Source organism: Nerophis lumbriciformis, linkage group LG33 (genome assembly GCF_033978685.3).
Source record: "Nerophis lumbriciformis linkage group LG33, RoL_Nlum_v2.1, whole genome shotgun sequence".
NCBI classification, from domain to species: Eukaryota; Metazoa; Chordata; class Actinopteri; order Syngnathiformes; family Syngnathidae; genus Nerophis; species Nerophis lumbriciformis.
The window spans coordinates 18,313,239-18,330,496 of NC_084580.2; the positions used below are offsets into that span (position 1 = coordinate 18,313,239).

Consider the following 17,258-nt stretch of genomic DNA (forward strand, 5'->3'; position numbering starts at 1 on the left):
ATGACGAAGGACTCGGAGGACAGCATTCCAGATGCCTTTGAGGTGGTGCCAAGAGTTCTTGTCCAGCATGACTATGCCAACTGGACACCACCTCAGAACTGTCCCTTACCTAACAACCGTGTCACATACATTGGTGGCTGGGTGGTAAGAAACATTCTCACCAGGCTAACGTGTCACACATGTAGATTTGTCTTAGTTACAGAAGTTCTCACACGGTCATACCACTTATTAAAATGAATAAACAATGGTGGACTTATTATTATTAATGTAATAAATAGATATTGATATAATGTACAAATAATAAAATGATATATATTTATATATACACAGACACACACATGACATAGCCCACATTCCTGTAGAGTTACATTCTTCTATTTACAGGTTTATGGATTTTCTATGAACTAGAATGTAACACTAATTCCATATAGGTGTATTGAGGGGATAAAAATAGTGTTTCAACAAAGGTTTCCAGTAAAGTAGGCTGTGTGGGTGGAAATTAAACAGTTTGAGTGGTAATGAATTTACATGAAAGTCACAACAGAAAACGTATACCTCCCAATCTCTGGAATACGGCATTTGGAATTATACACCATATTGAATGTGAATTCACAAGACAATATTTAACCATTTTACTTTTAAGACTCCAATCATTAGATTCAAGTGAATCATATTAAAACCCTCTTCAACACATTTAATCATTGCTACTTTTCTTATATAATGACATTTGCTTTTCCACATGAATTTTAGGTTGACGTCATCAATAGTTGTAACAATCTTGGTTGTAGTAGGCAGGGAACAAGCCGGGTAGATAAGTCTGGACATGCTATCCATTTTAGTCAGCAAGATTCTTCCAAAGATGGATAAGTCCCGCTGAAGCCACCTGTTTAGGATTGATTTACAGCCATCAATATACGCTTTTCCAAGTTGACCTTATCTGCTCTGATCTTATTTGTTACATTAAACAATGCCTAAATATTTGCCCTCATCTTTCACTTTGATATTGTGCAATGTTGTGCTTGGACAATGGTGTAAGGTGAGGATTTCACACTTGTCCATGTTGAAGTCCAGTCCAGAAGATTTAGAAAACAAATCAATAGCTTGTAGGGCCAAAGGGATTTGATGATGATTTTCAAAAGCTGTGTGAAATCAATTGGAAAGTTAGCGCCCTCTAGACATCTGTGTAAATGTTGCAAACAGCCCCTTTAAGGCCTTTGGAAATGTTCCAGTCTGAAGTGAGACGTTAACTAGATGAAGGAATTGTGGTGACAAACTGCTCAGCACAGACTTTAGAAATCTAGTGGGTAACTCATCAAGGTGTGTATGTTAATGTTAGATATGTGCCATCTCCAAGCAGAAGAAAACTTTGACCTTGGCTCTTGGCACAGTTGTTCTGTCCATCTGACGCTTTGTGCTGACTTCACCGATGTTATAGTTTTATTTCTGTTTGTGATAGTTAATCACATTTGGCAGTTCTGCCTCGCATGGGTTAGATTCCAAGCCAGGGTTAGATTCCAAGCCAGGGTTGGATCAGGAAGTAAAAACTAAAGCTGAAACAATTCATGTGATTGACTCGCTGTGGCCAAAGTGCTAAACGTGGGAGGAGGGGAAAAGCATGAGGCTGAATCTTCTGGTGGCAAAGCATCCAAGAAAAGGAAAGTGAAATGTGAAATTAGACACGGTAAAGCCAAACATTGACTGGACGCTTGATCCAAGCCGCTTAACCGCAGTGACCATCATGAAAGATAAAGATGGTACATTTCAACATGATAGGATCTGCCGCTATGAATATTAATGAGCTACCTGTTACATCTCAGGGCAACAGGTGTGTACTTGTGGTCATGGACTACTTTACACGGTATGTCAACCTTTTTCCAGCGTGCCTTTAAATCCAGGGGAGACAGGGCCTTCTCTGTGGTCGGCCCTAAGCTCTAGAACACTCTGTCCCTCCATGTTCAAACTGCTCCCACAGTGGAGTGTTTTAAGTCTCGTCTTAAGACCCACTTTTATTATCGCATCAATTCCTAGATATGGTCGAAACTACTTAAAGTGCACTACGTATAATAAACGCAACATTATTAATATTGCTACCACGGATAATTTAAACAAAAACTCGTCAAAACAGCCCAATACTTATAATATGGGCTTTTTAAACATAAGATCATTGTCTCCCAAAACGTTATTAGTTAATGAGGTCATTAGAGACAACAATCTTAACGTCATTGGTCTTAGCGAAACCTGGCTCAAACCAGACGATTTTTTTGCGCTAAATGAGGCATCTCCTCCTAACTATACGAATGCGCATATTGCCCGTCCCCTCAAAATGGGTGGGGGCGGGGGGCTGCACTAATATACAATGAAAACTTTAACCTTACCCCTAACCTAAAAAATAAATACAAATCGTTTGAGGTGCTTACTATGAGGTCTGTCGCACCGCTGCCTCTCGATATGGCTGTTATCTACCGCCCCCCAGGGCCCTACTCGGACTTTATCAATGAATTCTCAGAGTTCGTTGCTGATCTAGTGACGCACGCAGACAATATAATCATAATGGGGGACTTTAATATCCATATGAATACCCCATCGGACCCTCAGTGCGTGGCGCTCCAGACTATAATTGATAGCTGTGGTCTTACACAAATAATAAATGAACCTACGCATCGCAACGGTAATACGATAGATTTAGTGCTGGTCAGGGGTGTCACCACCTCCAAAGTTATGGTACTCCCGTATACAAAAGTAATGTCCGATCATTACCTTATAAAATTCAAAGTTCTGACTCATTGTCAACAAACTAATAATAATAATAACTGCTATAGCAGCCGCAACATTAATGCTGCCACAACGATGACTCTTGCTGACCTACTGCCTTCGGTAATGGCACCATTCCCAAATTATGTCGGCTCTATTGATAACCTAACTAACAACTTTGACAATGCCCTGCGCGAAACCATTGATAGTATAGCACCGCTAAAACAAAAAAGGGCCCCTAAAAGGCGCACCCCATGGTTTACAGAAGAAACCAGAGCCCATAAATTATCATGTAGAAAGTTGGAACGCAAATGGCGCGCGACCAAGCTTGAGGTTTTCCATCAAGCATGGAGTGATAGTTTAATATCGTATAAACGCATGCTTACCTTAGCTAAAGCTAAATATTACTCAAATCTCATCCGCCTCAACAAAAACGACCCTAAATTTTTGTTTAGTACAGTAGCATCGCTAACCCAACAAGGGACTCCTCCCAATAGCTCCACCCACTCGGCAGATGACTTTATGAATTTATTTAATAAGAAAATTTAACTCATTAGAAAGGAGATTAAAGATAACGCATCCCAGCTACAACTGGGTTCTATTAACAGAGATACGACTGTATATACGATGGATACTGCAATACAAAATAGTCTCTCTCTTTTTGATGAAATAACATTAGAGGAACTATTACGGCGTGTAAGTGGGATAAAACAAACAACATGTTTACTTGACCCACTTCCTGGGAAACTTATCAAGGAGCTTTTTGTATTATTAGGTCCATCAGTGCTAAATATTATAAACTTATCACTTTCCTCTGGCACTGTTCCCCTCGCATTCAAGAAAGCGGTTATTCATCCTCTGCTCAAAAGACCTAACCTTGATCCTGACCTCATGGTAAACTACCGACCGGTGTCCCACCTTCCGTTTATTTCGAAAATCCTCGAAAAAATTGTTGCACAGCAGCTAAATGAACACTTAGTGTCTAACAATCTCTGTGAACCTTTTCAATCCGGTTTCAGGGCAAATCACTCTACGGAGACAGCCCTCGCAAAAATGACTAATGATCTATTGCTAACGATGGATTCTGATGCGTCATCTATGTTGCTGCTTCTTGATCTTAGCGCTGCTTTCGATATCGTCGATCATAATATTTTATTAGAGTGTATCAAAACATGTATTGGTATGTCAGACTTAGCCTTGTCGTGGTTTAACTCTTATCTTACTGACAGGATGCAGTGCGTCTCCCATAACAATGTGACCTCGGACTATGTTAAGGTAACATGCGGAGTTCCTGAAGGTTTGGTTCTTGGCCCTGCACTCTTTAGTATCTACATGCTGCCGCTAGGGGACATCATACGCAAATACGGTGTTAGCTTTCACTGTTATGCTGATGACACCCAACTCTACATGCCCCTAAAGCTGACCAACACGCCGGATTGTAGTCAGCTGGAGGCGTGTCTTAATGAAATTAAACAATGGATGTCCGCTAACTTCTTGCAACTCAACGCCAAGAAAACGGAAATGCTGATTATCGGTCCTGCTAGACACCGACATTTATTTAATAATACCACCTTAACATTTGACAACCAAACAATTACACAAAGCGACTCGGCAAAGAATCTGGGTATTATCTTCGACCCAACTCTCTCCTTTGAGTCACACATTAAGAGTGTTACTAAAACGGCCATCTTTCATCTCCGTAATATCGCTAAAATTTGTTCCATTTTGTCCACTAGCGACGCTGAGATCATTATTCATGCGTTCGTTACGTCTCGTCTCGATTACTGTAACGTATTATTTTCGGGTCTCCCTATGTCTAGCATTAAAAGATTACAGTTGGTACAAAATGCGGCTGCTAGACTTTTGACAAGAACAAGAAAGTTTGATCATATTACGCCTATACTGGCTCACCTGCACTGGCTTCCTGTGCACTTAAGATGTGACTTTAAGGTTTTACTACTTACGTATAAAATACTACACGGTCTAGCTCCATCCTATCTTGCCGATTGTATTGTGCCATATGTCCCGGCAAGAAATCTGCGTTCAAAGAACTCTGGCTTATTAGTGATTCCCAGAGCCCAAAAAAAGTCTGCGGGCTATAGAGCATTTTCTATTGGGGCTCCAGTACTATGGAATGCCCTCCCGGTAACAGTTAGAGATGCTACCTCAGTAGAAGCATTTAAGTCCCATCTTAAAACTCATTTGTATACTCTAGCCTTTAAATAGACCCCCTTTTTCGAGCAGTTGATCTGCCATTTCTTTTCCTTTCTCCTCTGCTCCCCCTATCCCTTGTGGAGAGGGAGACACACAGGTCCGGTGGCCATGGATGAAGTGCTGGCTGTCCAGAGTCGGGACCCGGGGTGGACCGCTCGCCTGTGTATTGGTTGGGAACATCTCTGCGCTGCAGACCCGTCTCCGCTCGGGATGGTTTCCTGCTGACCCCACTATGGACTGGACTCTGACTATTATGTTGGATCCACTATGGACTGTACTCTCACAATATTATGTCAGACCCACTCGACAGCCATTGCATTCGGTCTCCCCTAGAGAGAGAGAGAGGGGGGGGTCCTCTCCAAGGTTTCTCATAGTCATTCACATCGACGTCCCACTGGGGTGAGTTTTTCCTTGCCCTTATGTGGGCTCTGTACCGAGGATGTCGTTGTGGCTTGTGCAGCCCTTTGAGACACTTGTGATTTAGGGCTATATAAATAAACACTGATTGATTGATTTTGTCGGAGCACATTTGTATCACTACTAGAGGTATTTTGACAAAAACAGAGGATTGTGTGTTTTATTTGTATGACCAGCAACATTTCAATGGTACTATATGTAGGACATTACAATACAGTACTGCCATCTGCTGGTGACTTTTGGCTCCTGCATGATAAATTGACGTAGGCGAGAGGCAGGAGCTTAGTTTAACATGCACGTTGCCTTTTACCTCATTTTTCATTATAATTGATTCAATGTTTGTTTACTTCTTACTCTCACATCTTTACTAACTTTATATTTCATTATTAACACTTTTCTTCAATAGGAAGATTGTTTGTCTTGTGGGGATGATGCAATGCTTTGATTTAGATTCTTCATGAAAACGAGACAGTTTGAGGTTGATGTTCCTCTCAGTTTGTAACAATGTGTGATTGATTGATTGAAGGAGTTATGAGAAGTTTGCATAGGAAAGGGTACAGTTTCATCACGGTACACATTCACTGCTAGAAGAAAACCTGAGATGGTTTCAGTTGAAATATTTGTTTAACTCACACAGATAGAACACAACATATACAGAAAGTAGCATTTAAAAGACAACAATACTGCAGGAAAATAAAAGCAAAAGACTTTGTATATTCCCTGTGATAGAGTAGGTTACTCTGGATGCTTAATGCTGGTCTGATATCTTCTTAGAACAAGGACTCCGGTCAGAGAGTAGGGCACAGAGAGGCTTTCAGGCACTCTTTAATGATGAAGTTGAACAATTGTAGTATAGGTGTGTGTGATGTGTGGTCTAAAGGGAACACATACAAATAATGATTAGGATACATTTAGGCAATATAATATGCAATAAAACAACAGGATATGTATGATATTATGTATAATATGATATACTCTACAATGTGTTATAAAACTAATATACAAACAAATGTACATGGACTATTAAAGCAGTCCATTAGAGATGAATGGGGAATAAGCACTGTTGATTTAGACAGTGCTTTAAACGTGGTCTGTGTCGCCATCTAGTGGTAGAATAGGGTAACTACTGTGTAAGAAGAAGTATTAACAGGGCGAAAGTTGAGCTGGCGAATTATGTCGTCAAGCAGAAACATTGTTGCAAACAAACACTCGTTTAAGGCTACATCTAACACATTATAGGCATTTTAGCATTAATAACCGTGCTATATTCGACGTATACTTACATTTTAGTCAGAAACGCACACAATGCTGTTTACACAAGAGCCCATATTACGCAGAAACGCTACAAACAGGAAATGACGTCTCAGACTAGATCGCCAAATCGCCAAACTCACACAGTCACCAAATACATTTTATACTGTAATCAAATCTAATTTAGGTTGTTATTTTACTTCCTGATTCTGACTTACATGCATCAATAAGTGAACGTAAACATTTATTTTCAGTAGCCAAAGTAGTCAACAATTTATTAAAAGAACATAAAGGTGACTGACTTCCCTTCAGCGTGTCGTAGATGGTCTCCAATTCCTAAAAATAAATTGTTGATGGAGATACTCCATAAAACAGCACATAGTAAAACATGTTTTTGGTAAAAGTTCCTTTTGGCCCAGCCAACAAAATGACCACAAAAAGTATTTTGCATGATGACAAAAACATACCATTTAAAAGTGATTATTGAATTACATTTTTTATTTCCATGATATTGAAGTTATGGGAATGACTATGTCATTAAAAGATTATGGTCAAGTTTAGAGATAAAGTTTAGGTGTCATAGACCGTATACAGAATAAAATATTTACACACTTTACATCAGTGAGTGTAAAGTTAAGAATGCCTCAATCAATGCTGCCTCGTACTTGTAAAAACTTTTCAAATTGCCCCCCATCAAATTGCCAAGTCTGCTTTTGGACTCACTTTTGGATTAATTTTAGTGGCTGGGACAAAAGGAAGTATTTCCCGCATTTGTATTGGTTGTTTTGCTACACACTTTTAACACAACACACAAAACATTAATTGTGTTAATAAATGTCATTATGTTAACAGTGTCAATCCAAAACTATTTCTATTCTCTCTTTATCTTATTTACTTATTTACCCAACAGACGTCCAGCAGCCCCCTCACATTAAAGAGGAAGAGGATGATCCACAGCCCCCCCACATTAAAGAGGAAGAGGAGGAAGTGTGGACCGCTCAGGAGGGAGAGTGTCTTCTAGGACACACACACACACACACACACACACACACACACACACACACACACACACACACACACGCACACACACACACACTTAGTTTTTTGTAATTGGTTTTCAATCTTCATTATTTACTTCAAGTTATTACGATCTCTCTCTCTCTCTCTCTCTCTCTCTCTCTCTCTCTCTCTCTCTCTCTCTCTCTCTCTCTCTATCTACAAACCCCGTTTCCATATGAGTTGGGAAATTGTGTAAATATAAACGGAATACAATGATTTTCAAATCATTTTCAACCCATATTCAGTTGAATATGCTACAAAGACAACATATTTGATGTTTAAACTGATAAACTTTTTTTTTTTTTTGCAAACAATCATTAACTTTAGAATTTGATGCCAGCAACACGTGACAAAGAAGTTGGGAAAGGTGGCAATAAATACTGATAAAGTTGAGGAATGCTCATCAAACACTTATTTGGAACATCCCACAGATGTGCAGGCTAATTGGGAACAGGTGGGTGCCATGATTGGGTATAAAAACAGCTTCCCAAAAAATGCTCAGTCTTTCACAAGAAAGGATGGGGCGAGGTACACCCCTTTGTCCACAACTGTGTGAGCAAATAGTCAAACAGTTTAAAAACAACGTTTCTCAAAGTGCAATTGCAAGAAATTTACAGTCCATAATATCATCAAAAGGTTCAGAGAACCTGGAGAAATCACTCCACGTAAGCGGCATGGCCGGAAACCAACACTGAATGACCGTGACCTTAGATCCTTCAGACGGCACTGTATCAAAAACCGACATCAATCTCTAAAGGATATCACCACATGGGCTCAGGAACACTTCAGAAAACCACTGTCACTAAATACAGTTGGTCGCTACATCTGTAAGTGCAAGTTAAAGCTCTACTATGCAAAGCGAAAGCCATTTATCAACAACATCCAGAAATGCCGCCGGCTTCTCTGGGCCCGAAATCATCTAAGATGGACTCATGCAAAGTGGAAAAGTGTTCTGTGGTCTGACGAGTTCACATTTCAAATTGTTTTTGGAAATATTCGACATCGTGTCCTCCGGACCAAAGGGGAAGCGAACCATCCAGACTGTTATCGACGCAAAGTTCAAAAGCCAGCATCTGTGATGGTATGGGGGTGCATTAGTGCCCAAGGCATGGGTAACTTACACATCTGTGAAGGCACCATTAATGCTGAAAGGTACATACAGGTTTTGGAACAACATATGCTGCCATCTAAGCGCCGTCTTTTTCATGGACGCCCCTGCTTATTTCAGCAAGACAATGCCAAGCCTCATTCAGCACGTGTTACAACAGCGTGGCTTCGTAAAAAAAGAGTGCGGGTCCTTTCCTGGCTCGCCTGCAGTCCAGACCTGTCTCCCATTGAAAATGTGTGGCGCATTATGAAGCGTAAAATACGACAGCGGAAACCCCGGACTGTTGAACGACTGAAGCTCTACATAAAACAAGAATGGGAAAGAATTCCACTTTCAAAGCTTCAACAATTAGTTTCCTCAGTTCCCAATCGTTTATTGAGTGTTGTTAAAAGAAAAGGTGATGTAACACAGTGGTGAACATGCCCTTTCCCAACTACTTTGGCACGTGTTGCAGCCATGAAATTATAAGTTGATTATTATTTGCAAAAAAAAAATAAAGTTTATGAATTTGAACATCAAATATCTTGTCTTTGTAGTGCATTCAATTGAATATGGGTTGAAAAGGATTTGCAAATGATTGTATTCCGTTAATATTTACATCTAACACAATTTCCCAACTCATATGGAAACGGGGTTTGTATCTATCTATCTATCTATCCATATATATGTATATATATATATATATATATATATATATATATATATAGATAGATAGATAAAATTAGATAGATAGATAAAATTAATCAAAACAATGTATGTGTATACATATATATGTATATATATATATATATATATATATATATATATATATATATACATATATATATATATATATATATATATATATATATATATATATATATATATATATATATATATATATATATATATATATATATATATATACATATATATGTATACACATACATTGTTTTGATTAATTTCAATATCTTACATACACTTGTTATTACATATGTTGACCAGATGTTGAGATATTTGCTGGGAATCCATATTGGTTCTCCACGAGCGTCCCACTTTTGTTGATAAATATATCTAATCGGCTATGGAATAGTTTTTCCATGATTTTGGAGAATGGTGGAAGTAATGAAACTGGTCTGTAGTTAGTAAAGCTCAAACAAAATCTTGTTGTTCCTGTATGACTTAAGTGTTATTATGACAATGACAATAAAGGAATTGATTGATTGATTGATTGATTGATTATGTCTCCATTCTAATAAATTGGTACGACTTTTGCAATTTTGGAGTGGCACACCAGTGTGGGACAGAAGGAGCTACAGGCCCCCTCCCACATTAAAGAGGAGCAGCTTCATGATGAAGATGAAGCTCAGTCCTTACAGCTTCATCACAGTCAAAGTGAGGAGAACAGAGGGGCGGAGCTTGTAAGTCAACACATCACAGAAGCTGATGGAGAGCATTGTGAAGATATAAAGTCAGAACCAGACAGCCTCTTTGCTCCACTGTCAGACATGGACCACATGATGTCAGACTCTTCTGATCACAGTGACCACATCCAAAAACCTTTGAAGAGTAAAAAGGACTCTAAAAGTGATACGAGACATCACACTAACAACAAACACTTTGACTGCTCTGAATGTGGGAAATCATTTAGACGGAAGAGTCATTTTACAGTTCACATGAAAATACATACTGGAGAGAAACCTTTTACCTGCTCTGTCTGTAAGAAGAGTTTCTCCACAAAACATTACATGACCACATATATGAGAACACACACTGGAGAGAAACCCTTTACTTGCTCCGTTTGTAAGAAGAGTTTCTCCAGAAAGCGTAACATTACCACACACATGAGATTACACACTGGAGAGAAACCTTTTACTTGCTCCGTTTGTAAGAAGAGTTTTTCCAAAAAGGGTGACATGACCACACACATGAGAACACACACTGGAGAGAAACCTTTTGCTTGCTCAGCTTGTGCTAAAAGATTCAACACTAAGAATGACATGACCACACACATGAAAACACACACAGGTGAGAAACCTTTTATTTGCTCTGTTTGTAAGAAGAGTTTCTCCAGAAAGGAACGCATGACCACACACATGAGAACACACACTGGAGAGAAACCTTTTGCTTGCTCAACTTGTGCTAAAAGATTCAACACGAAACAGGAAATTATATTGCACATGAGAACACACACAGGTGAGAAACCTTTTACTTGCCCTGTTTGTAAGAAGAGTTTCTCCAGAAAGCAAAGCATGACCACACACATGAGAACACACACTTGAGAGAAACCTTTTGCTTGCTCAGCTTGTGCTAAAAGATTCAACACTAAGAAGGAAATTATATTGCACGTGAGAACACACACAGGTGAGAAAGCTTTTACTTGCTCTGTTTGTAAGAAGAGTTTCTCCACAAAGCAAACCATGACCGCACACATGAGAACACACACTGGAGAGAAACTGTTTAGTTGCACTGTGTGTGATAAGATGTTCAGGTTTAAGAATCAGGTCAGTAGACACAAGTGTGTAACAGTCATGGAAGCTGCAGGGATCTAAAAACACTTAAACAGTGATTGTGCTAAATGATACTTTAAAAACACAGCATGTTTAATATGAATGTATATTTGATGTTGTATGGAGTGCTTCTCATCTTCTAGTCTTATATGTTGTCCTGTAGTTACTTTTTAAGTTGTGTGCATGTATTGAATATTATATATGTAGCTACTATTTTATTTTATTTTCTCATTATTTAAAGAGAGGGCATCTTATTTAAATTTGTTTTTTTTGTGTGTCTTATAAAATCACACATTTTTTCGATTGCATTTTATTGATGTTATTATCCAATTAAAAGTATGAATGAATAAAATGGTTAACAAAATGTGGACTCTGGTAGATTAGCAGCATTGTTACATCATTGATGTTAACTACTGCAAAACATCAACAAAGAAGAAAAAGGCTGAAGTTAGCAACACATAACTAAACTTTAGAGCCATCGTGAGTGGAGTTGGTTGTTTTTATTGCTGCATTTGTACTTTTTTCACCTCACATCTTCACTTTTAATCCGAAAGTCTTCTTCAAATATATTGTTGTAGGCTTCTGAGATTTGTGTTTTTGGTGTGTGTGTGTGTGTGTGTGTGTGTGTAGTCTGTGGAAAGGGTTGTTGTCCCTTGTGGCTCTATTACTTAGGATGATCAATGATTCCAGAACAAATAAAACATTTCCACTGTCTCTTTATGAGGCAAACATCTGTGTTGTATTGAAAGAGCAATCCATCTAAATATAGGCCTATCTCTCTGCTCAACCTTGACCACAACATTTTTACAAAAGTACAAGCCACTAGATTAAACAAACCCATAGAAACAATTATTCATGCAGATCAAGTTGGCTTTACACCTGGTAGGCATTCTTTTTTTAATGTGCGACGCTAGGTAAACATTTTGTATTCTGACAAGAGGGACTATGCCAATGGAGCTGTCCTGTCACTGGACGCCCAGAAAGCCTTTGATTCTATTGAATGGCCATATTTATTTAAAGTTATGAGGAGGTTTGATATTGGGGAAACTTTTGTAAATTGGATTAAAATGATTTATCACTCTCCTAAATCCGCTGTTATCACAAATAACATGAAATCAGGGCCATTTAGTCAACACCGAGGAGTACGTCAAGGAGACTGTCTGTCTCCCGTGCTATTTAAGATAGCACTAGAACCCTAGCCAATAGGAATAAGGAATCACCCTAGTATTAGAGCCATTCCAGTTGGTGCATCAGAAGCTCTCGCCAGCTTGTACGCAGATGATTTAATTGTCACTCTAATGAATCCCAAGCAGGACATCCCTAACCTTTTTCAATATATTAGCTCTTTTGGTAAAATTTCTGGCTATACCATAAATTGGGCCAAAAGTGATGTTATTTTTATTGGTGGAAATATTGACTTGCAGAACTGTCCAGTGAAAATTGTAGCGTATTATATTATATATCTCGGACTCAAAATATCCAAAAATCCTAAATCATTGTTCAAATTAAACCTTCCTGAGACAAACTGAAATCCAACATAGAATACTGGAGAACCCTACCACTATCTATGAGTAAATGCCATAAAGATGGGATCCCTACCAACATTTTCGTGCCTCTTCCAAAATCTACCAATTTTTACATCAAATTATTACTTTAAGAAAACAGATACAAACATTTTGGATTTTGTTTGGGGGTATAAAAAACATAGCTTACCTAAAAAAAACCTATATTCAGATCTACCCGTGGTGGTTTGGGTCTTCCGATATTCAAACATTGTTATTGGGCAGCAAATGCTCGGGCATCGGCATACTGGCAATGGTGGTCATTGGCAGACTGGCAATGGTGGTCATTAACATACTGGCAATGGTGGTCATTGGCATACTGGCAATGGTGGTCATTGGCATACTGGCAATGGGGGTCATTGGTATACTGGCAATGGTGGTCATTAACATACTGGCAATGGTGGTCATTGGCATACTGGCAATGGTGGTCATCAGACTATGAGTTATTCAACTATGTCCCTTTGTGGATACAATTTGAATTGATGTCCCTAATAAAGCCATATGCCTCCTTGACATCTTTACTTTTTACTCGGGCTTCATCTATCAAGTCAGTAAGTCATAGTTTTGTTGTAAGAAATTCTCTTAGGATCTTAATGCAAATAAAAAACATTTATAAAGTTCCAAATATATGGATCCATACACCAGTCTGCCATAATCTTGTCTTTACCACAGCATTATTGGACAAGACATGTGCAGCATGGCATAGGAAGGGGCTAAGATGTCCACAGGATTTTAATATTGATGGAAATGTTGCTTCCTTTGGCCAATTGCAAGAAAAGTATAGTTTATCTAACTCTAATTTTTTCAGATAAATTTAACTTAGACATTTTGTAAGCGAGAACATCCCTCATTTGAAATCAAAGAGAAAGGACATGCTCTCTTGGAATTATTTTCGATTTCTCCGAACAAAAAAATCTCTCTAATTTTACATTCTGTTTTAGTAAAGAGCTTGAGTTGGCACTATCTATTAAGAGAGCATGGGGAAAATAAATGGGTGATGGTCTCCCTAATGAGGTATGGACGACTGCACTTTCATACATTCATTAACAGGGCTCAACAAGGAGTTCCTTTCAAGTCTACTTTAAGCTAGTTCGGTGACGATCGCAAACATTTTCATCTGCTCGAATCTCATGCCAAACAAAGTATCATCGGTATGTATCGTTGAGTAGTATGCTAATTTTTGATTTGAGTTGTATTTTTTTGTTGGCTGTGATGTAATTTGGGACGTTTTATGGCCAAATGTCAGTCATGCTAATTTTCGTAATTCAGTGATCGAAGCAGCTCCTATTTTCCCATCAAGCAGTTGTTTGAACATTCAGTTGACACAACCGAGCGCATAAAAGATTACATAGCCACTCAGGCCCAAGAGAAAAGTCAAATAAAAGTTGAATCACCACACAATCAGCCATCATCATGGAATGAAACACAACATTATAAACCACCAGATGTGAGCTCCATTCAACACTCACATCTCCAGACAGAGCACAATGAACACAGAGTTGGCTATGTTTCTACCCTACAACAAAGGACGACACCTTCACGGCCAGAAGTCACATCAGTCACCAGTCCATCTTCAAACAACATACGAGACAATCACCAAGATTACAAGTCAAGCTACAGTTCTCCTTTGCATCCAAGGTCCAGCCGTACACCTTGTCAGCCTGTCTACGATCAAGGGAATATGGCAGACTTTGCAAGATATCTACCTCACCGTGAGCTAGTCACAACGAGCCTGATAAAGTTCAGCGACCAGCCATGCAGTTACAGGGCATGGAAACAGTCCTTTGTGAACACAGTCAGAGGCCTCAACATAACGTCCAGTGAAGAAATGGATTTGTTGGTCACGTGGCTAGGCAAGGAGTCAGCTAAGCACGCAAAACGCATCAGGGCTGTCCATGTCAACTCCCCAGACAAAGGCCTAAAAAGGATATGGGACAGACTGGAAACCTGTTACAGCGCACCTGAAATGGTTGGGGATTCACTGTTTGAACGGATCCACGGCTTCCCTAAAATCATCAACAGAGACTATTCAAAGCTCCATGAGTTGAGTGATTTTCTCATAGAATTGGAGGCAGCCAAGGAAGATGGAGACCTGCCTGGCCTTGCATATTTGGACACAGCGCGTGGGATAAACCCATTAGTTCAAAAGTTACCATTCAACCTTCAAGAAAAGTGGCTCAACGTTGGCACAAACTATACATTACAACACAATGTAACATTTCCCCCTTTTTATGTTTTTGTTGACTTCATTGGAAAACAAGCTATAATTAGGAATGACCCAGGCTTCAAGTTTGCAGGTCAAATTGACACCTCAAAAGCAGACAAAGTCCAATGGAAGCAGATCCAAAATAGAAAAGTCTCAGTTCATAAAATCGATTTCCAGTCTACTGCCCCTCCTATTAATGACAAGCAACACTTTGAAGATGATGATCCCGAGAAACAATGCCCTATTTATAAAAAACCTCACATGCTCCAGAAATGTCGGGCCTTCCGTACAATGCCGTTGGACCAAAGCAAGAATTCCTGAAAGAGAATGGCATATGTTTTAAGTGTTGCACATCCACTCAACACATAGCAAAAAACTGCAAATGTATTACTAAGTGCACTGAGTGTGAGAGCGCAAAGCACATTTCTGCACTTCATCCTGGACCTGCACCATGGATCCAGGTCCCAACCCCCTTGACACAGCTTGGCGGGGAGCAAGACTCAGAACCTTCAACTGAGGTCAGTGCTCGATGTACAGACGTATGTGGTGTGATCAAAGCTACAAATCCTGCTCAAAGATCTGCCTTGTTAAAATATATCCTAACGGCCGTCCTGAGAAATCCCTGAAAGTTTATGCAATCATCGACGAGCAGAGTAACAAGTCCCTTGCTCGTTCAGAGTTCTTTGAGATCTTCAACATTCAAAATCCTTCATCTCCATACACACTCCTAACCTGCTCTGGAGTGACGGAAACCACTGGGAGAAGAGCTTCAGGCTACAAAATTGAATCCATGGATGGAAAAGTGTGCCTCTCCTTACCAAGCCTCCTGGATTGTGATGATCTACCTAACAACAGATCAGAAATCTCAACACCTAATGCTGCAGCCAACCATACTCACCTCAAATCAGTTGCTAACCTCATCCCAGAGCTGGATCCTAACGCGTCCATCATGCTTCTCCTTGGGAGGGACATCATCCCTGTCCACAAAGTGCGCAAACAGGTTGATGGGCCACGCGATGGTCCCTATGCTCAAAAACTTGACCTTGGATGGGTGATCGTTGGAAATGTAGGCTTGGTAGATGTTCACAAGCCGACCACTGTGAATAACTTCAACACCATTACGACTGAACAAAGGCGTACCACAGTCTTTAAACCTTGTCCTAACGTATTTCAAGTCAAGGAGAGACATGGCCAGTTTCAAAGCCCTGAAAACTCAAAGGTAACCTTCACAAAGAAATGTAAGCAAGATGACGTGGGCTCTACATTGTTTCAGCAGACTAAAGATGACAACAAAGTCGGTCCATTCATTGATGACATCGCCTTCCTGCAAATCATGGAGAGGGGTTTGAAAAAGGACATAACCAACAGCTGGGCAGCTCCGCTGTCATTTAAGACTCCTAGCCCAAGCTTTCTGACAACAACAAAAACTAATCCTTTTTCCTCTCTGAGACGCAACTTCGAAAGAAAACCAGTGATGAAAGAGCACTTTTTTAACTTCATGGAAAATATCATTCAAAATGAACACGCTGAAATAGCTCCCCCACTCACATCTAATGAAGAAAGATGGTATTTACCGGCCTTTGGTGTCTACCATCCGAAGAAACCTGGGAACATCCGTGTGGTGTTTGACTCCAGCGCCCAATACTATGGTGTATCACTAAATGACGTGCTGTTAACTGGACCCGACCTCAACAACACCCTTATAGGGGTACTCCTCAGGTTTTGCAAAGAAGCTGTAGCCATAACAGCAGACGTTCAGCAGATGTACCACTGTTTCTTAGTCAGAGAAGAGGACCGCAATTATCTCAGGTTTTTATGGTTCAGAAACAACAACTCTTCTGAAGACATCATGCAATACAGAATGAAGGTCCATGTCTTTGGAAATGGTCCCTCTCCCGCAGTGGCCATCTACTGTTTAAGACAGTCAGTGAAAAATGCAGAGCCCGTTGTAAAGCAGTTTGTCAACCGCGACTTTTATGTAGATGACGGGCTAACGTCACTTCCCTCCGTCGAAGCTGCAGTGAAGTTGCTCAAGAGGACGCAAGAGGTTCTGTCAGACTCAAACTTGAGGCTTCACAAAATCGCCTCAAAAAAAGGAGAAGTTATGAACGCATTCCCATCTCAGGACCATGCCATCAACTTAAAGGACCTGGATTTCACTTCAGATATCTTGCCCATGCAACATAGTCTGGGACTTAACT

At 39.7% G+C, this 17,258-nt stretch overlaps 1 pseudogene; it reads left to right on the plus strand.

Annotated features, from left to right (window-relative positions):
• Positions 1 to 11,469, plus strand: LOC140677489 (uncharacterized; annotated as a pseudogene).
• The last annotated feature ends 5,789 nt before the right edge of the window (positions 11,470 to 17,258 follow it).